The sequence below is a fragment of the Chiloscyllium plagiosum genome, unplaced genomic scaffold, assembly GCF_037043375.1.
Source record: "Chiloscyllium plagiosum isolate Xiang-an unplaced genomic scaffold, Cpla_swu_hap1 HiC_scaffold_47, whole genome shotgun sequence".
Lineage (NCBI taxonomy): Eukaryota > Metazoa > Chordata > Chondrichthyes > Orectolobiformes > Hemiscylliidae > Chiloscyllium > Chiloscyllium plagiosum.
In genome coordinates this window covers 28,478,682-28,500,540 of record NW_028270185.1, presented here as the reverse complement: position 1 = coordinate 28,500,540, position 21,859 = coordinate 28,478,682, and the positions used below count along the sequence as shown (strand labels likewise).

Genomic DNA, 21,859 nt, shown 5'->3' with positions numbered 1-21,859 from the left:
GTCCCAGTCAGTGATGCCCACTTCATGTGAATCCACAAACAAGTCTGTCATTGTGATGTTGCCATGGGAATGCACATTACATTCGTGTTCTGAGGGATACACAGGAACAGTAGGAAATGAGACTTGATCGAATCAGTCAAAGAGCCAAGATATTTCACATCAGTGTCCCAGTGAGATGTGGACAGTTACAAGGGGAGTCAGAGTGAAACAATGCCTGCTGGAGTGTGATGACCTTCATTGTTCAGCTCTCTGAATATTGGAGTTGGGATGGTGTGCTGAGGTTGGACAGGAAGTTGGTAAGGCCAATTCTGGAAGACTGTGTCCTGTTCTGCTCACGCTGCTGTAGGAAGGATATTATTAAACTGGAGACGGTTCAGAAAAGATTCACCAGGATGTTGCCAGGAGTGCAGGGTTTGAGATATAAAAATAGACTGGAGAGGCTGGGGACATTTTACAAAGAACATTACAGCACAGGAACAGGCCCTTCAACCCTCCAAGCCTACACTGACACATTTTGCCTTCCATATTAAAATTGTCTTCACTTACAGGATCCGTATTCCCTTGTTCCCTTCCTATTCATGCCTGCTACTGGATGCTTCTTGAAAGCTACAATTGTGTCTGCTTCCAGTGTTTGTTCTGGCAGTGTGTTCCATGAACTCACCACCCTTTTCATGATAAACATGCCTCACATATCTCTTTTGAACACCCCCCTGACCCCTGCACCTTGAACCTGTGTCCCCGAGTAACTGACTCTTCCACCCTGAGAAAAGGCCTCATACTTCCATGCCCATTCACAATTTTACAAACCCCTCAACCTCCTGCATTCTAGTGGAAACAAACCCAGTCTATCCAATCTTTCTTCACAGGTAAAATCCCCCATTCCAGGCAACGTCCTGGTAAACATTTTCTGTCCCCTCTCTGAAGGATCCACATCAGAACTGTACGTGTTTTTCACTGCAGCATAGGAAATTGAGGGGTGACCTTGTTGAGGTTTATAAAATTATGACAGTGATTGATAAGGTGAATGACAAGGGTCTTTTCCCTAGTGTGGGGGAGTTCAGACTCAGGGCCATGTTTGTAAGGTCAGAGGAAAAAAATTTAAAGATTGAGGAGCAGCTCTTTTTTCCCCAGAGTGGTTTGTGATGGAATAAACTTCCAGATGAAGTAATGTATGTGGGCACAGTTACAATGCTTAAAAGATGCCAGCTCTTGATGCCAGTCATTTTTTTTCTCCATTCTGTGCTACTGAATGCCCAAATTTCTGTGACATGCATTTCTGGAGGACTAACATGGCAAGGGAGTACACGTTAAATAGGAGGACCCTGGCAAGCACAGAAGATTAGACAGATCCTGGTTTGTGTGTCCAGCCATCCGTGAAGGCAGCAGGATAGGCAGGTAAGGGAATTAAGAAGGATCAAAGCCACTGAATACATGAGCAGGGAGGTGTCGTGTTGGAGCTTTACAGGATTTTGGTGAGACCACAGCTGGAATACTGTGTGCAGTTCTGGTCACCGCATTATAGGAAGGATGTGATTGTACTGGAGGGGGGGGCAAAGGAGATCCACCAGGATGTTGCATTAGATTGAGCATTGCCTAAACCTGCAGGAGTGTTCTGCTGTGTGTGTATGTGTGTGTGTGGGGATATGGTAACCCACCTAGCCTGGACATTATGGGCAATTCAGCATGGCCAATCCACCTAACTTGAACATCTTTGAAATCAGAGCACCCGAAGGGTACCCAAGCAGACAACATGCAAAACTCCACACAGCCACCCAAGAATGGAATCAAACTCTGGTTCCTGGCACTGTGCTCCAGCAATGCTAACCTCTGAGCCACTCTCGGCCAGGGGCATTTTTTTTTGATTCATATCAACTTGCTGTACTCAGGTTCACTGCTTTATTATGAACGGTTAATCACCATAATTCCAATTTCGCATCAGAGAGAGAGAGAGAGAGATGACGGGTGGTGAAGTTTGATTTAATTTGATTTACTATTGCCACTTTTTTTCAAATAAATTCATGGGATGGGGGGCACCGTTAGCCAGGCCAGTGTTTATTGGCCATCCCTAATAGCCCAGAGGGCAGTTAAGAGTCACAATACAAACAGGTAACCACCTTCCCGTCTCCTGGTCTCTCTTCATCCAAGGGTTACCCCTCCCACATTGTTGTGGGCTCGATGGCAGGTTCCTTCCTGAAAGAGCATCTCAGCCCAGGCTGGGGCGTGGGTCCAATAGGACTTGGCTGGCTCTATGTCTCTCTGGTTGTCGGTTCTCCGATCCAGAGACCGGGTAAGGAAACGCCTGTAGTCGGACAGGCAGACAGGAGCGAGAGGAGCCCGGACTCCGACAGAGAAACAACGGAACATTGGCTGGGTTTCAACCAGAGGAGGGGGGGGGAGGAGTTACTGAGAAAGACAGAGAGGAGTTACCGAGAGAGAGAGAGAGTTACAGAGGGAGGAGAGGAGTTACTGAGGGACAGAGAAAGAGAGGAGTTAGTGAGAGAGAGAGAGAGGAGTTACAGAGGGACAGAGAGAGGAGGAGAGAGAGGAGTTACTGAGGGAGGGGGATGAGTTAGTGGAGGAGAGGGATTACAAAGGGAGAGGGGTTATAGAGGGAGAGGGGTTACAAAGGGGTCACAGAGAGAGGGAGAGGTGTTAAAGTGAGAGAGGAATTCCAGAGGGAGAGCAGTTCCGGGGGAGAGGGAGTGAAAGTCGGAGTCATTCGTTGAATCTTGGGAAAAGGAAAGACAAGGAGAGGGGACTGGCTGCTGCGACCTCTCCAGCAAATTGCAGTCACTCCTTCCCCACGGCCTGGTGGAGGCAGTGCTGCCCAGCACAGAGAGCATCCAATCTGCATTTGCCTATCGCCTATAGGCTGAGGACACTGCCCTCTGGAAAGTGCCATGCCCAAGCTGAGCCAGCGTTGTACCCGCTGGTCGTGCCTCAGATCAGCGCTGTGTGTGCTCAGTGTGGTCTTGTTGTGCCAATGGCTGCTGGTCCATAGAGGAGGGGGCCGGCTGACCCTCAGGCTGGTGAAACCAGGCGCCAGTCCAATGCAGGAACACCTTCTGCTGGTCGAGGAGAACTCCACCTGCTGGCAGATCATCCAGGGGGACAGGCAGGAGGTGGAAAGGGCCCTCCTCAACTCCATTACTGTCTCCCTCAAGCACCAAGCCGACAACTGAGGGAGATTATCTGAACATGACCCGAAATTGCAGATCGTTTGTGAGGGCCCGCAAGTATATCACTGTCCCCCTGAGCCCTGAGGAGGAACACTTCCCCTTGGCTTACTCCATGGTCATCCACCAGAGCATTGAGATGTTCGAGAGGCTTCTACGGAGCATTTACGCCCCACAGAACGTCTACTGTATCCACGTGGACCGCAAATCCCCGAGTCAATTTCATGCCGCCGTTCGGGCCATCGCTTGATTGAGTCGGATCCTGCACCAGGGTTCAAAAAGGTAACCGCCTTCCTGTCTGCTGGACCTCTCTTCATCCAAGTGTTTTCCATCCTCCCTCCCTCCCTCCATCATCTCTCTCTCTCTCTCCCCTCCAGTCCTTCACTCCCGACTGTACAAAGAGAGACAGGGTTGTTAAAACAGTTCAATTGCATGGAGGGAGGTTCAGAATGTACAAAGGAATATAGAGGAGTTGGAGAGTTGAGCTGAAAACAGAGTAGAAGAGTAATTGACATTTCAGGTCGGAAACTTTCATCAGAACCCGGGGAGAGGAAGGGGCTGCAGAATAAATGGGGGTGTGGGGCTGGGGAAAGGTGGATGGGATGGCGATTGGTGGATGCAGGGGGGAGGTGGCTGTGATTGGACAGTGGGTGGGGTGGAGCAGATGGATGGAAAGGAAGATGGTCAGGTGAAAGGGATGGGGTAGAAAGAGAGGGCTGGGCCTGGGATAGGGATAAGGAGGGATATAGACTGATTAGGAGAGTATACAGGAATGTAGGTAGGTTAAGAGTGTAGGAGAAAGTGAGGACTACAGATGCTGGAGATCAGAGACAAGAGTGTGGCACTGGAAAAGCATAGCGGGTCAGGCAATATCTGAAGAGCAGAAGAATCAATGTTTCGGACATAAGCCCTTCATCAGGAATGAGGCTTGTGGACCAGGGGGTTGAGAAATAAGTGGGATGGGTGTGGGGCTGGGGATGGAAGGTAGCTGGGAATGTGATAGATAGATGAAGGTATGCGGTGGGGGGGGAAAGAGGTTGTGGAAGGTGGAGTGGACAGGTGGGAAGGAAGATGGACTGGTCAGGAGGGTGGTGCTGAGTTGGAGGCTTGGGACTGCGATAAGTTGGGGTGGGGAAATGAGGAAACTACTGAAATCGACATTGATCCACCTGGTTGCAGGGTTCCAAGGTGGAATATCCAGGTGTCAGCTGGTAAGGGTTTGGTGATTGAGGAGGCCCAGAATCTGCATGCCCTTGGTGGGAGGAGGAGTTATAGTGTTCAGCCACGGGGTGGTGGGGTTGGTTGGTGGGTGTGGGTGTGCCAGAGATGTTCTCTGAAACAATCCACAAGTCAGAGTTCTGTCTCCCCGCTGTAGAGGAGACCACATCGGGTGCAATGGATGCAGTAGATGACATTGGTGGAGGTACAAGTATATTTCTGTCAGATGTGGAAGGATCCTTTGGAGCCTTGGACGGAGGTGAGGGGGAGGTGTGGGTGCAGGTTTTGCACTTCTTTCAGAGGCCAGGGAAGGTGCCAGGAGGGGAAGGTGCATTTTTAGGGGGTGTGAATATGACAAGGGAGTTGCAGAGGGAATGGTCTCTGAAATGCAGATGGAGTGCAGAGGGAAATATGTCCCTAATGATGCAGTCTGTTTGTAAGTGGCAGAAGTGGTGGAGGATAATGCAATGTATCCGGATGTTGGTGGGGTAGAAGGTGAGGACCAAGGGGTTCTGTCCCTGTTGCGTTGGGAGGGGTGTGGTTCAAGGGTGAAGGTACAGGAAATGGAGCAGATGCACTGGAGGTCATTGTCAACCATGTGGGAGAGGAAATTGTAGTTTTTGAGGTAGGACGCCATCTGGGATGTTCTGTGGTGGAATTGGTCCTCCTGGGAATAGATGCAGCAGAGGCAGAGAAATTGGGAATAAGGGATAGTGTTTTTATAGGGGCAGGGTGGGAGGAGGTGTATTTCAGGTGGCTATGGGAGTTGGTGGGTTTGTAGTAGATGTCCGCGGTTAGTCGGTTGCCAGAGATGGAGAGATCCAGGAAGGGGAAGGAAGTGTCCGAGATTGTCCGGGTAAATTTGAGGTCAGGTTGGAAGGTGTTGATAGAATTAATGAACTTTTCAACCACCTCATGCATATACGAGGTAGTGCCAATCCAGTCATCAATGTAGTGAAGGAAAAGGTGGAGAATGGTGCCGATGGATGTAGAGGCAGGCATAGTTGGGGCCCATGCGGGTGCCCATGGATACCCCTTAAAAGTTAAGAGTGAACAGAAGAATGTAAGTGTGGTTCAGAGCATGTAAAGGATTGTTCTTAGGTTGATAGTGAAATAGTCTCACAAACTTGATTGAGTTTTTTGAAGAAGTAACAAAGAGGATTGATGAGGGCAGAGCAGTAGATGTCATCTATATGGACTTCAATAAGGTATTCAACAAGGTTCCCCATGGGACACTGATTAGCAAGGTTAGATCTCATGGAATACAGGGAGAACTAGCCATTTGGATACAGAACTGGCTCAAAAGGGAGAAGACAGAGGGTGGTGGTGAAGGGTTGTTTTTAAGACTGGAGGCCTGTGACCAGTGGAGTGCCACAAGGATCGGTGCTGGGCCCTCTACTTTTTGTCATTTACATAAATGATTTGGATGCGAGCATAAGAGGTACAGTTAGTAAGTTTGCAGATGACACCAAAATTGAAGGTGTAGTGGACAGCGAAGAGGGTTACCTCAGATTACAACAGGATCTGGACCAGATGGCCAATGGGCTGAGACGTGGCAGATGGAGTTTAATTCAGATAAATGTGAGGTGCTGCATTTTGGGAAAGCAAATCTTAGCAGGACTTATACACTTAATGACAAGGTCCTAGGGAGTGTTGCTGAACAAAGAGACCTTGGAGTGCAGGTTCATAGCTCCTTGAAGCAGAGTCGCAGGTAGATAGGATAGTGAAGGCAGCGTTTGGTATATGCTCCTTTATTGATCAGAGTATGGAGTACAGGAGTTGGGAGGTCATGTTGCGACTGTACAGGACATTGGTTAGGCCCTGTTGTAATATTGCGTGCAATTCTAGTCTCCTTCCTATTGGAAAGATGTTGTGAAACGTGAAGGGATTCCAAAATGATTTACAAGGATGTTGCCAGGGTTGGAGGATTTGAGCTATAGGGAGAGGCTGAACAGGCTGAGGCTGTTTTCCCTGGAGCGTCAGAGGCTGAGGGGTGACCTTATAGATGTTTACAAAATTATGAGGGGCATGGATAGGATAAATAGACAAAGTCTTTTCCCTGGGATCAGAGAATCCAGAACTAGAGGGCATAGGTTTAGGGTGAGAGGGGAAAGATATAAAAGAGACCCAAGGGGCAACTTTTTCACGCAGAGGGTGGTACGTGTATGGAATGAGCTGCCAGAGGATGTGGTGGAGGCTGGTACAATTGCAACACTTAAAAGGCATTTGGATGAGTATATGAATAGGAAGGGTTTAGAGGGATATGGGCCGGGTGCTGGCAGGTGGAACTAGATTGGGTCGGGATATCTGGTCGGCCTGGACAGGTTGGACCGAAGGATCTGTTTCCATGCTGTACATCTCTATGACTGTAAGTGGGTACTGCAGATGCTGGAGATTACAGTCAAAATTAGAGCAGTTTTGGAAAAGCACAGCAGGTCAGGCAGCATCCGAAGAGCAGGAAACCCCTACATCAGGAATAACTTCACAGAGGCCATTATCCAGTCACCAACTCACCCTTTTGTTTTCACATGGAGTCCTTGACACGGATCCAGCTTCCTCAGAGCCACCTCAGAGTGAACAGAACATCTGATCGTCCTGTTTATTTTTTTTCGGAATAGCAGTCGAAGTCGTCCCCAGGTGTAGGTAGGCCAGGCAGCAGCAGCAGGGGTGCAGGCGAGGTCCAGGCTTCAGTAGCAGGAGCAGGCCCAGACTGTAGCAGCAGTGGTGGTAGTAGCTGCCTGTGCAGCTGAGCACAGCTTCAAATTAACAGAAATTAGCAGAAAGAAACCCCAGAAAACAATCACAACAAACTATGAAAAATAAATTAAAATTAAACTCCTCCTCAGTAGGAAGACACCAACAGCAGCACATAAGACACACTGAGGCTGTTTTGAAGTCAGTCTCCTCTCAAGAGGATTGAAGAGTCCTTCATATGCTGATCCAGCTCCCCTAGAGCCAGCTCTCAGTGAGCAGATCCCTTGACATGCCTGTTTATTTTTCTTCCACTACCACCCGACAGCAGTCATGCTTATTTTTCCCAAGTACCCATGTCATGTGTAGGTGTCAGATGCAGTGAAAAATAACAAGTGTGTAAATCTTAATTTATGTGGGAAATAGAACCAACTCACTTCATAATTTCAGTCCAAGACAAGATCTGCAGCAGCAGTATCATCTGATATACTCTTGCAAGAATGGTGTCTACAAGGTAGGCACACAGTACAAAACCTTAATACAATTCATTTCTCTTTCCCTCCTCCCACTATTCTAAACCCAGTGCCCATTCCTCTTGTTTATCTCTTGCCTTATCTGGCCTTGTGCGTAACAGTACAGGTTTTGCTTGGCCATTTCACCACATCCCTCTGTGGTCTATTGTTAGCGTATATCCTCCTTCACTGCCATCTGCTTCCTTGCTTGCTAAAGCAACATTTCCTCTCATTCTTCGTCCACACTGAGCCTTATGACCTCTTGATTGTGGTTTTTCTTTTTGCAGAAGCGGGAAACAGATGCTTATAACTGTTTGTACAAGCATATCTAGCTTAACCTACACTCCCCTTCCTCTTTCATGATTCAGCTTTGTGATTTTTGCAGACAACATTTATAATTGCTCCTAACAATTTATATTCCATCACTAGGAAGGAAACAGACAGTCCTGTTTATTTATATTTTATTAAACAATTCACAGTTTCTACAAACAATTACATTTACAGCTGTATACAGAGAAACAGCAATTTTACAAGGGAGGGGAATGACAAAGCTAAGCCCCAAACCCTGACATTCAACCGGTTTTCAGGGAAATTAGGACAAACCTCAAATCCCAGTTTCAATCATTACAAACAGTAACAATGACATTCATACATATAAGACAGTCCACTTGTGTAAGAAACAGAGCATACAATACAGACCCCCAAAAAACCAGTGAGCCTCCCCCCCCCACCCCAATCCCTCCCACCTTCCGGCCACTCTAAGGCAGCCCGCCCCTATGCACCTTCCGGCTCTCGGTCCACCCTGACACACCTTTTGACCACCTCTAGTTCTGCCTGCCCCAGTACCCACCTGGAGTGACCCACCTTCTAGCTCTCGTTCTGCCCCTACGTACCATTGGGCTCTCACCCACCCTGATGCGCCATCTGGCCAGTGGCTATCCTGGCACACCTTTCGGCCACCTCTAGGACAGCCTGTCCCCTTCCCTGGGACGACAGCGTGCAGGGCAGCCCACAAGCCTTCTGGATCGCAGCCCGCCCCGACGCACTTTCTGGCTCTCGGCTGCTCTGACACAGCTTTCGACCACCTCTAGGACAGCCCATCCCGATTACCCCTTTTCAGGATGACAGTGCTCAGAACGGTCTACCCACCATCTAGCTCTCGGGGAGACTGTCATCAGGGTGGCGTACCCACCGTCCGGCTTTCGGGACAGTCTACCAACCTTCAGGTTCACAGGATGGCCTACCCACCCTCTGGCTTTCAGGGTGACAGCTTTCAGGACGACCCATGAGTCTCCCAGCTCACAGTAAGGCCTGCCAGACCCAGGGACATACAATACAGTGCAGATTCCTGAAGAAGGGCTCATGCCCGAAACGTCGATTCTCCTGCTCCTTGGATGCTGCCTGCCTGCTGCGCTTTTCCAGCAACACATTTTCAGCTCTGATCTCCAGCAACTGCAGTCCTCACTTTCTCCTCTAGTGCAGGTGATAAGCCCAACAAACCATATGACAGTTAATTACCAACAAACAGAGTCCTTTCTAGTCCAGAGTCCATTAGCACAGACATTTTTCTTCAAAATGTAGAGTCCATTTCCAGGCCTGAGGGGTGGAGAGAGTGCCATACAAGGCCTTGATGAGACCACATCAGAATCAGTCTGTACATTTTTCTCTCATTTAAAACATAAAATAATTACATTGACAGCAAGTTTCACCTGCATTTTTCCTGGGAATGAAGGGTTTATCTTATGAAGGAAGGTTGAACAAATTGGCTTTTACACATTTAAGTTTGGAAATCTGAGAGATCTTTTTGAAATGTATAAATTTCTCTGAGGGGACATGATAAGGTGGTTGATGGGACATTGCTTTCTCTTGTAGGTTTGACAAGATGTTCTGTAGAATAACATATCGTCAGAGTCCTACAGCACCGAAACATACCCTTTCGTCCAACTCATCCATGCCAACCAGGTATCCTAATTGGAACTAGTCCCATTATCCTGTGTTTGGTTCATATCCCTCTAAACTTGTCCTATTTATGTCGTCTGTTAAATCTTGTGATTGTATCCACTACAACAATTCTTTTTGGCAACTTGCTCCGTATTTGCACCACCCTCAGGTCTCACCTTAAACCTATGCCCTCTGGGTTTGGACTCCCCCATCCTGGGGCTATTCACTTTTATTGATTTCCCCCACAATTTTATAAACCTCTATATGGTCACCCTTCACCCTCCAATACTCCAGTGAGAAAAGTCCTAGCCTATCTAGCCTCTCCTTATAACTAAAATCCTGCAGTCCAGGCAACATCTTTGTAAATCTATTCTGCAGTTTAACAACACCCTTCCAACAGCAGGGCGATCATAAATTTTCCCAGTACTCCAAAAGTGACCTCACCAATGCCTTGCAGAATTATTTTCTCCTGAGAGGGCTGTTGCACTGTGTAAATATCTTCTGTACAAAGTTGTGAAGGCTGAGTTGATGAAGTTATGAAAGGGTGAGCAAGGTGACCTTTTTTTAAAAAAAGATAAGGACCCCGGGGCAACCGATAGAAATGTGGAATTGAAATTGCAACCAGAAGAGCAGTGATCTTCTTGAATGGTGGAGCAGACTGGAAGGGACGAATGGCTGACTTTTGCTATGATATTGGTGGAGACAGGTTATGCCTTAGTTCATGTAAAGAGTAGAGTTTTCTGATCTCTCAGCTAAGGAAAGGGCTTTGGTGTCCCTCCTGATAACATGAACCTTGAAGTTAATCTCCCTCTGCGTCAGTCACAGAATTAAATAATTCTTGCGGAAGGATGCCCTTCAGCCCTTCAGTCTGTAATTATTCCACATCTCGTACCAATCTCCTGCATTTCCACACTCAACTCTGGCAACATCCTTGTAAATCTTTTCTGAACCTTTTCAAGTTTCACAACATCCTTCCTATAGCAGGAAGACCAGAATTGCATGCTGTATTCCAGAAATTGCCAAACCAATGTCCTGTTCCGCCACAGCATGACGTCCCAACTCCTACACACAATGCACTGACCAATAATGGCAAACGTAGCAAACGACTTCTTCACTACCCTGTCTATCTGCGATTCCATTTTCAAGAAACTATGAATCTGCATTCCAAGATCTCTTGTTTCATCATCACTCCCCAGACTTTACCATGAAGTGTATTATTCCTGCCCTGATTTGCCTTTCCAAAATGGCCTCACATTTATCGACATTAAACTCCATCTGACACTCCTCGGCCTATTAGCCCATCTGATCAAGATCCCGTTGTACTCTGAGGTTGATTCGAAATATTACTCTGTAGGTTTGCTCGTTGAGCTGGAAGGTTCATTTTCAGATGTTTTGTCACCATACTAGGCAACATCTTCAGTGAACCTTCCAGCTCAGCGAGCAAACCTACATCTAGAACCTCAACCTGAGCTACAAACCTTCTCAAACCTTGCTGATATATTACTGTCATGTATAATCGAGTTACAGTAAAAAATGTTGTCTTATGTGCTTTACAGACAGATATTGATATGTTAAGTTGGCAAAAATGTTGGCAAATGGAGTGCAATGTGGGAAAATGTGAAGTTGTTCATTTGGAAGGGAAATCAAAAGAATAGAATATTATTTAAATGGAGAAAGCTTCAGAAAGCTGCAACACAAAGGGACTTGGTGCAACTAGTGAATGAAACATGGAAAGCTTGCACACGGGGGCAGCAGGTAATTGGGAAGACAAGGTTGTGAATCTTTGGAATTCCTTGCCACAGAGAGCTGTCCTTGTATATATTTAAGGCTCAGATGGATAGATTCTTGTTCAGTTGGGGAATTAAGCGTTACGGGGATAGGGCAAGAACATGCACTTCAGAACTGAAGTGGAATGTTTGCCCTTATTTGAAGGGGGGTTGGAGTATAAAAGTCAGGAGGTCTTACTGCAACTGTGCAAGGTGCTTGTGAGAGCACATCCGGAGTACTGTGAGCACTTCTGGTCACCTTATTTAAGAAAACATGTTGTTTCATTGGAGGAAGTTAAGAGAATATTCACTAGGATGGCGCCCATTATGGAGGGATTGTCTTAAAAACAAAGGGCTAAACAGGATTCTACTCACTGGAGTTTAGAAGAATGAGAGGTAACCTCATTGAAATGGACAGGATTAAGGGGCTTGACTGGGTAAATGCTGAAAGGATGTTTCTCCTCATGGGAGAGTCCAGGACCAGGGGGGGTATTGTCTCAGAATAAAGGGGCACCAGTTTAAGATTGAGATGAGGTGGAATTTCTTCTCTCAGAAGGTTGTGAATCTTTGGAATTCCTTACCACAGAGAGCTGTCCTTGTATATATTTAAGGCTCAGATGGATAGATTCTTGTTCAGTTGGGGAATTAAGCGTTACGGGGATAGGGCAAGAACATGGACTTGAGGAATGTTGAATCAGCCACGATCCTAGTGAAGCTGGCTTGAGGGACCAAATGGCCGACTCCTGTCCCGACTTGTTAATGGTCTTACATTTACTGATGAAACTGTTCAAAGACGTTATCGCACAACTCTGGAGCAGAAGCGACTTGAACCTGTGTCTCCAAGGCTCACACCGCATGTATCCTAGTCTACTTTATATCATGCACTTGTCATTCATGCTGGTATTATAGCTGCAATTCGCACCAACCTGCCTTAGATCAAATTAATGAAGCGAAGCCAGTGCAGGTTTTCAAAAAGTAAGTCTCCAACCTCGTATCATGCATTGATGTGAGAATTTGAATGCAGAGAATGTTGTCTGAACTGGATTCAATTAAGTGTTTCACTAGGCACTAGATAAAAATGGCTGGACAACAAAATTGACAATACAAGCCCTGATTCATGGATCTTGTTTTGGACGAGAGGTTGGTAGGTGGGAATGATCCACACAGCTGGGACATATAAACATCAAGACCCGGAGCAGGAGAAGATGATTTGGCCCTCCATGAGGCCCACCATACTATATGATCCTGGCTAACCCTCTATCTCAATGCCATACTACCACTTTCTCCCCATGCCTTTGATGCTTTTGAAACCTAAATATTTGTTAATCGCATTCTTGGATATATTCAATGACTCAAATTCCACAGCTTTCTGTGGTACAGAATTCCATAACTTCACTATCCTGTAAGTTAAATGTTTCCGCATCTCAGCCCTAAATAGACGGCTGCTTTTATTCAATATGTCAGTGATATCAATCTTGGAGTATGTGGCAAAATGCCCATATTCGGGGCAATGATAAACCTGGAGGATTGGCAAATGGTGAGGATGATGTGAATTGTCCAGAGTCACCACAATGAACAGACAGCATCCAGTCAGAGGTGAATACAGAAGAGTGTAAGGTGATATGTTTTGGGAGAAGGATGTGGAGAGGTAATAGAAATGTAATGGCACAATTGTAAAGAGTGCGAAGGATTAGAGGGATCTGGCGATAAACATTCATCAACATTAGAAGATGGGGGAGGCCATAAGAGGGTAGAAAAGCAGAAGGCTTCATAAATAGAGGCATTGATGCCAATAAATGGTTGAGTTATGCTGCATGTCGAATTGGTTTAGCCCCAGTTGGATTGTTGTGGTCATTTCCGGTGACTATAAAATGATGTGAGGGGCCTCAGGACAGGGAGGAGATTTCGCAGAATGGTGCCAGGGTTTAAGTTGGATGGCTCAGTTGGAAAGGTCAACGATGCTCCCATTGGAACAAAGGAGATTGGGGTGAGGTTTATTCAATGGGTACAGGGTGAGCACTCGCTAATGAAGACAAGGAAATATACTTCACTGTTCACCGATTGTACAAGTGCAATGGAATGCAGATGTAAGATTTTGGGTTAGAGGCATGGTAGGGAGATCTGAGGAATTGAAACGCAAATGAAGCCTAAACTACATTTGTATGAGATGATGGCAAGTTCCGATGTAAGTTGAATGAAAAAAAAAGATCTGCTCCCATACATACAAGGAACAAGAGTAGACCATTGGCCCGTTTGATCCTGTTCCACCATCCACATTCCTGCATACCATCGATAATCTATCCTTTCCTTGGTAACCAAGGATCCATATCTGAAAATGTGTTGCTGGAAAAGCGCAGCAGGTCAGGCAGCATCCAAGGAACAGGAGAATCGATGTTTCGATGTTCCTGAAGAAGGGCTCATGCCCGAAACGTCGATTCTCCTGTTCCTTGGATGCTGCCTGACCTGCTGCACTTTTCCAGCAACACATTTTCAGCTCTGATCTCCAGCATCTGCAGTCCTCACTTTCTCCTCAAGGATCCATATTTCCCATGCATGATGCCACAAGGACCGAGGATAAAAGATATCTTTTGACACAATGTAAATAAAGTGTCTTGTGTCTTGTGGAAGGGGTGGCACGGTGGCTCAGTGGTTAGCACTGTTGCCTCACAGCGCCAAAGACCTGGGTTCGATTCCAGACTTGGGTGACTGTCTGTGTGGAGTTTGCACATTCTCCCCATGTCTGCATGGGTTTCCTCTGGGTGCTCTGTTTTCCTGCCACAATCCACAAAGATGTGCAGGCCAGGTAGATTTGTCGTGCTAAATTGCCCATAGTGTTCGGGTGCATTAGTCAGGGGTAAATATCGGGTAGGGTAACGGGTGTGGATGGGTTGCTCTTCAGAGGATTGGTGTGGACTTGTTGGGCCAAATGGGCTGTTTCCATACTGTAGAGAATCTAATGTGTGGTGTCCTTCACTCTGAGGGAGGAGCTTTGGATTCAAGTCCTACTCCAGGAGCTGATGGCCATAGGAAGGTGTCTTCATTGCTATTGTGAGACACTCAAGAGTATGGGCCAAGTGCTGCAAAATGGGATGAGAATAGCTCGGAGCTTGTCTTTTTGACCAGTGCAGACACGATGGGCTGAAGGGCAACTAATTATTTTGGTGCTCTAAACCTCAATAACCAGAGAGCATGGAATCATAGCATCATACAGTATGGAACAGACCCTTCAGTTCAACCTGTCTGCGCTGACCAGTCATCCCAATCTGACCTAGTCCCATTTGCCAGCCTTTGGCACATATCTCTCTCACCTATTCCTATTAATGTTCACATCTAGACGCCCTTTAAATATTGTCATTGTACCAGCCGCCTCCACCACCTCTTGGTAGCTCATTCCAGGCACACATCACCCACTGCGTGAAAACGTAACCCCTCAGGTCTTTCCCCTCTCACCTTAAACCTATGCTTCCAGTTTTGGACTCCCCCATCCTTGGGAAAAGACCTTTGGCTATACAGCCGACGTGGAAGGAATCAAAATGGGGCAAGAACAGAAAAGGAGGTCAGCTAAACAATTCTGAGCAGCAACAGAAAAGTGCAGCCAAGCATGTATGCAAGCTAGCTAGCTTACTGAAACTGGCTCCAGTTAAGTGAGAAGGCAGGAAGACCGAAACAACACTCAACAGGTGTTGTAGAAGTCTAAGGTCAATGATCTAATGCTAAACGTCATATACCTAGATCAGGATCTGATTGATCAGTTGTGTTGCTAAGGCTTGAAATCAAAATGTAATTCATGAAAAGGGAACGCCGATTTGTGTGTAAAAGTGTGATTGCAACTGCCTGTTTCAGACTCTCCAGGCAAGGGTGGGCTTTGACCCGGCTGGTTGAGTCTTCTTGCATGTATGTGATAAAGGATGCTGTGTGAAGTGTACTATCATCCGGCTGATCATTTCAACATCTATCCATGCTCCTCCAGATTTTATGAACTTCTGTAAGGATACCCCTCAGCATCCGACACTCCAGGGAAAATAGCCCCAGCCTATTCAACCTCTTACTGTAGCTCAAACCCTCCAATCTCGGCAACATCCTGGTAAATATTTTCTGCACCCTCTCAAGTTTAACAACATCCTTTCTTTCGAAGGGTGACCAGAAGTGTATGCAGTATTTTAAAAGTGGCCTCACCAATGTCCTCTACAGACAATAGATCACACTTGGTAATGGCAAAGGCATATCAGAGATAGTCAAAGATACTCCTACTTATAGACAATAGGTGCAGGAGTAGGCCATTCGGCCCTTCGAGCCAGCACCACCATTCATTATGATCATGGCTAATCATCCACAATCAGTATCCTGTTCCTGCCTTATCCCCATAACCCTTGATTCCACTATCTTTCAGAGCTCTATCCATCTCTGTTACAGCTGCAACATTTCATCCCAACTCCTATACTCAATGCACTGACCAATGAAGGTAAAGGTATCAAATACCTACTTCACCACCCTGTCTATCTGCAATGCAACTTTCAAAGAACTACAGCCCTGCACACCATGTCCTTCTCTCTAAGGCAAAAGCTCTGTGTTCAAGTCCCACTCCAGGAGTTGATGACCACAGGAAAGTGTCTCCATTGCACTGGTGAGGCATGAAAGGCAATGTTCCCAGTGCTGGAAAAATGAGACTGGAGTTGCAAGGAGCCTGTTTTGCCGGCGCAGACACGATGGGCTGAAGGATTTATTTTTCTGGTGCTCTCAACCTTTATGACCAGAGGGCACAGCTTGAAGTATATTTTTGGAGCCAGATGCACTGGGAGTGTTTGAGGATGAGTTTTATGTTTGCTCAGCGAATGAGCATTGGGAGATGGTTTAGGAGGCAGGGATATGGGGAAATAGGCAGGTGACTGGCAATAGGCAATAGGAGTGAGAAAGGCCTGAGGGGCTGAATGGCCTTGTTCTCCACTGTAAGGTGAGTAACTGAGAGAAGGAGTGTGCATGGATCTTGCTGGAGCTGGGGGCGAGGAGAGTGCAGAGGAGCTGGGGAGGGAAAAAGCCATAGGCGAAGTTGAAAAGCTATCATTTCTACTTTCTCGTCTCTCTCACTCTCCCTTGTGCTTGCCTTTTAGAAACGTTGGCAATACCACCATGATACCCTCGACCAAGTCGTCTTGACGGCGCAACTGAAAGACCAGCCGAACATCAGCACCTCCATCTTCGTGGGCAGCGCCTACTTCATGGCCTCCAGAGAGTTTGTCGGCCATGTGTTTGACAGTGCCGAGATCCAGGCCTTCCTTAAGCGGTCAGAGGACACCTACAGCCCGGACGAGCACGTGTGGGCTACCCTGCACAGAATGCCCAATGTACCCGGATCCATCCCATACACCCAAGGAGCCGCCAGGACACTTGGCCGGGCAGTAAAGTGGTCCTTTGAGGCTGGTGACGTTGCGAGGGGTGCCCTATACCCTCCCTGCACGGGAAGGTATCGCCACTTGGTTTGTGTGTATGGGGCAGGAGATCTACAGTGGGTGGTCCGTCAGAGATTATTTTTGCAAATAAATTTGACCCCAACATGGACAACACTGCAGTACAGTGTATGGAGGAATATCTCCGAAACAGGACACTTGGTAAAACTGGGGCTGGGTTGGAGGTTGGGACAGATTAAACCTCAGTGATGGTGGTAGGGGTGGTGGGAGAGACATCGGAAACACTGAGAGACTGGGCACTGTGAAACTGGGCACTGTGAGACTGTATACTATAACACTGGCTGCTGTGGAGGCCAGGCACAGTGAGACTGCATGCTGTAACATGGCCACTGTAACACTAGACAGTGTGAGGCTGGGCACTGTAGTGTTGGGCACTGTGGACATTGGATACCTTAATACTATCCACTGTAACACTGGGCACTGTGAGACTTAGCACTGTAACATTAGTTACTGTGAGAGTCAAAATGTGTGGTGCTGGAAAATCACGGCAGGTCAGGCAGCATCCGAGGAGCAGGAGAACCGATGTTTCAGGTATAAGCCCTTCATCAGGAATGTGGAGGACTAAGGGGGTTGAGAGATAAATAGAGTGAGGGTGGGGCTTTTGGTGAAGGTAGCTGAGAAGGTGCTCGGTAAATCGGTGATTGTGATTGGTCGGTGGGGAAGGTCGAACATATAGTTAGGAAGGAAGATGGTCAGGTCAAGAGGGGAGAACCGACTTGGAGGGTTGGATCTGGGATGAGGTGGGGGGAGAGGAGAGATTTGGAAACTAGTAATGTCAATGTTGATGCCATGTGGTTGAGGGTCCCAAGGCAGAAGATGAGGTGTTCTTCCTCCAGTCATCAGATAGCTTGGATTTGGTGGTGCAGGAAGTGTCATTGTGGAGTGGGAGGGGGAGTTGAAGTGGTTGGCCGCAGGTCAATGGGGTTATTTGTGCCTAGTCTCACAGGGACACATCCACCAATAATACTCAACACTGCACGAGTGGGCACTGCATTACTGGAACACTACACGAGTGGACACTGCATTACTGGAACACTGCACGAGTGGGCACTGCATTACTGGAACCCTGCATTACTGGAACACTGCACTAGTGGGCACTGCATTACTGGAACACTGCATTACTGGAACACTGCACTAGTGGGCACTGCATTACTGGAACACTGCACGAGTGGGCACTGCATTACTGGAACACTGCATTACTGGAACACTGCACGAGTGGGCACTGCATTACTGGAACACTGCACGAGTGGACACTGCATTACTGGAACACTGCACGAGTGGACACTGCATTACTGGAACACTGCATTACTGGAACACTGCACTAGTGGGCACTGCATTACTGGAACACTGCACTAGTGGGCACTGCATTACTGGAACAGTGCATTACTGGAACACTGCACGAGTGGGCACTGCATTTCTGGAACACTGCACGAGTGAGCACTGCATTACTGGAACACTGCACGAGTGGACACTGCATTACTGGAACACTGCACGAGTGGGCACTGTACAGCTGGACACTGTAAGATCAGTGTTGTGACCATCACTATTTTTTTATTTTTCTCATTTTGGTTAGGAACTGTGAGTCCAAATTGAGAATTGAAGTTTGAACAATGGCTAGTTCTTCTTTAAAAAAAAACTAGAGAGACAAAAGACTGATGTTTGCTGTTAGGATCTGGCCAGGAAAGATAATGCAGGTGAATTACTGCTCTCTGAACACAGCAGACGTTTCAGTACCGAGATGTAGTTCTGCTCAGGTACTGACAGCTGGATGGATATTGAATGGGTCAGTCAGTAAGAGGAATGCTGCCGGGCAGGTAACCACAGAGAATGGTGAGAAAGAAAGCAAAAACCATGAGTGACCTCGCTCTGACTGGATTTTGGGCTTGGAGGAAGTGCTTCTTTGGAAGTTGCTGGACTGGTCTGGTCTTCTTTTTGGTTTGACTTTGTCTAGTTATTTCCCCAGTTGTTAACTTGTTAAAAGGTCTGAGATAAGAATGTGAGTCTTCAGGAATGAGTATTAGTCTCCACAGGTCTGCAGAATTTGTTCGCATTGACTGGTGACTTTAGGTTCAAACATGGTGTATAGTTCTTGTGCCTGTAATACAACCCAGCATCAAAGGATTTCATGATGGCCTACTATTTATCATTGAAACTGTTATCAATTGGCAAATTAAAATTTTAAACAAGTTTATCTCTTAATTATCTGCTGGTGTGCGAATTGGAGGGGTGCTTGGGTTCATGATCATCTGTGTTCTGCTAAAGTGACATAATCAGAAATTAACAATTTATTAAGTTATAAACTTGATATCCAAGATCTGTTATTTGTAAATTCTGGTAAGGAACAATTGAACGATTTTGAGGGTCATTGAATGGTTGAATGTCACTGTGTTGCAAATCCAGTGATCGGGAGGTTGGTTTTGGTTCAGCTTCATTTTCCTGTGTCACTCCGGACACTGTACCTCCAGGCACAATAACTCTGGACATTATCACTCCCTGTATGACACTGTCACTCCGGACACCATACCTCCGAGCACAATAACTCTGGACATTGTCATACAGGGAGTGGCAGTCAGTCCGGACACTCTAACGCTTGACACGGTCACCCTGGTTACAACACTGTCACTCTGGACACTGTCACTAGATACTGTGAGATCAGACTGTGACACATGACAGTGTAATGCTGGACATTGCGATGTCAGATGTTTTAACTATAGACACTAACACTGGAAATAGTGACATTGGATATCATTTGGATGCAGATAGAAATGAAAACAGTCAAAAAGAAAACAAATGAGATAGAATCTACTTGTAGAAATGGGAACTAAATGGGACTGAGTGAGAATGATTATGGCTGTTTAACGAACAGAAATCAGAACACTGCAATAATGTCCACATCTAAGTGATGGTCTCGGGGTGGTTTGTATAAAGAATACCAGATATGTGGGAGTGAGTTTCAGACTGGAATCTAATCAAGGGGTTCAGGGTGGTTTCTGTACAAATGACGGAAGCTGACCTATGTGTGTGAATGTCCCGTGTTAGTCTAACATCCAGGGATTGTTTAATGGAGCTTGCTTCATACTTCAAGGACTCAGACATCTCCATTTTATCCATCTCCCACCAAAATTGACAGGGCAATGACAGCAGAAGCTATACAAAGAGAAATGTTGCCTCTGTAATGCCACATGTAATGCCAACTGTATACATCCAGGGCAGGAACAATCCTGGAATTGATAAGAGTAAATCTCCCTCCACTCCATCCTCATCAAACACTCCCAGGACAGGGACAGAATGGTGTTAGGTACAGAGGAAGAACTCACCTTGACATTGTTCCCATCATTGTTCCTTTGGCCATGGGTTTGAAATGCCATCCCCACACTGTCATTGACTATAGATCTGTCTCTGAATTTTGTTTCATCATTTAGGGATGTATTCAGCCCAGTGAGCCCTCACAGCTCTCTCTCCTTCATAGGCATAGACAGTGTGTCTGTCTCTCCTCTTCTGTCTCCCTATTTCTCTCCCTGTGTGTGTCTCTCTCTCTCTCTTTGCTCCTCACTTCTCTGCCTCCCTCCCTCATCTCTGCTTTCTGTGGGTTTTCTGTGGGTTCGTGACACCATTGCGATATTAAGAGAGACTGTACCATGAATGTCACAGTGTTTGCTGTGCCCTGGAGGGTGGAGGACTAGCTGGTGGGCAGTAAACAAGGTCATTTCCAGCTTGATGAGCTAGTACCACCCCAGCCTCAAATTTACCTGGACCGTCTCAGACTCCTCCCTCCCCTTCCTAGACCTCTCCATTTCTATCTCGGGCGACCGACTCAACACAGACATTTACTACAAACCGACCGACTCCCACAGCTACCTAGATTACACCTCCTCCCACCATGCCCCCTGTAAAAACGCCTCCCATTTTCCCAATTCCTTCACCTCCGCCGCATCTGCCCCCAGGAGGACCAATTCCACTACCGAACAGCCCAAATAGCCTCCTTCTTCAAAGACCGCAATTTCCCCTCCGATGTGGTCGACGATACTCTCCACCGCATCTCCTCCACTTCCCGCACCTCCGCCCTTGAACCCTGCCCCTCCAATCACCACCAGGACAGAACCCCACTGGTCCTCACCTTCCACCCTACCAACCTCCAGATACATGTACCATCCTCCGTCATTTCCGCTACCTCCAAACAGACCCCACCACCAGGGATATATTTCCCTCCCCACCCCGATCAGCGTTCCGGAGAGACCACTCCCTCCGCAACTCCCTCGTCAGGTCCACACCCTCCACGAGCGCAATCTCCACTCCACTTCCCCTGCAACCACAAAAAGTGCAAAACTTGCGCCCACACCTCCCCCCTCACCTCCCTCCAAGGCCCCAATGGATCCTTCCATATCCATTGCAAATTCACCTGCACCTCCACACACCATTTACTGTATCCGCTGCATCCGATGTGGTCTCCTCTACATTGGGGAGACAGGCCGCCTACTGGCGGAACGTTTCAGGGAACACCTCTGGGACACCCGCACCGACCAACCCAACCACCCCGTGACTGAATACTTTAACTCCCCCTCCTACTCCGCGAAGGACATGCAGGTCCTTGGCCTCCTCCATCGCCAGACCTTGGCCACACGACGCCTGGAGGAAGAGCGCCTCATCTTCTGCCTAGGAACCCTCCAACCACACGGGATGAATGTAGATTTCTCCAGCTTCCTCATTTCCCTCCCTGCACCTTATCTCAGTCCCAACCCCGGATTCAGCACCGCCCTCTTGACCTGCAATCTTCTTCCCGACCTCTCCGCCCCCACCCCTTCTCCGGCCTATCACCCTCGCCCTCACCTCCTTCTACCTGTCGTATTCCCAGCGCCCCTCCCCCAAATTCCCCCACAACCTTTTATCTCAGCCCACTTGGCAAATTAGCCTCATTCCTGAAGAAGGGCTTATGCCCGAAACATCGATTCTTCTGCTCCACAGATGCTGCCTGGCCTGCTGCGCTTTATCAGCACCACACTTTTCAATTCTGGTCTCCAGCATCTGCAGTCCTCACTTTCTTCGAGTCAGTACCCAGTGGGGCTGCCTGAAGGGTCACTGCTAAAGACACA

The 21,859-nt window shown here is 47.3% G+C and overlaps 1 long non-coding RNA gene across 1 annotated transcript; it reads left to right on the top strand.

The window, feature by feature from the left end:
• Nucleotides 1–2,605: 2,605 nt before the first annotated feature.
• Nucleotides 2,606–18,758, top strand: LOC148136035 (uncharacterized). The gene is made up of 2 exons (XR_015754675.1): nt 2,606–3,458; nt 16,413–18,758. It is a non-coding gene; the product is annotated as an uncharacterized LOC148136035 (long non-coding RNA).
• The last annotated feature ends 3,101 nt before the right edge of the window (nt 18,759–21,859 follow it).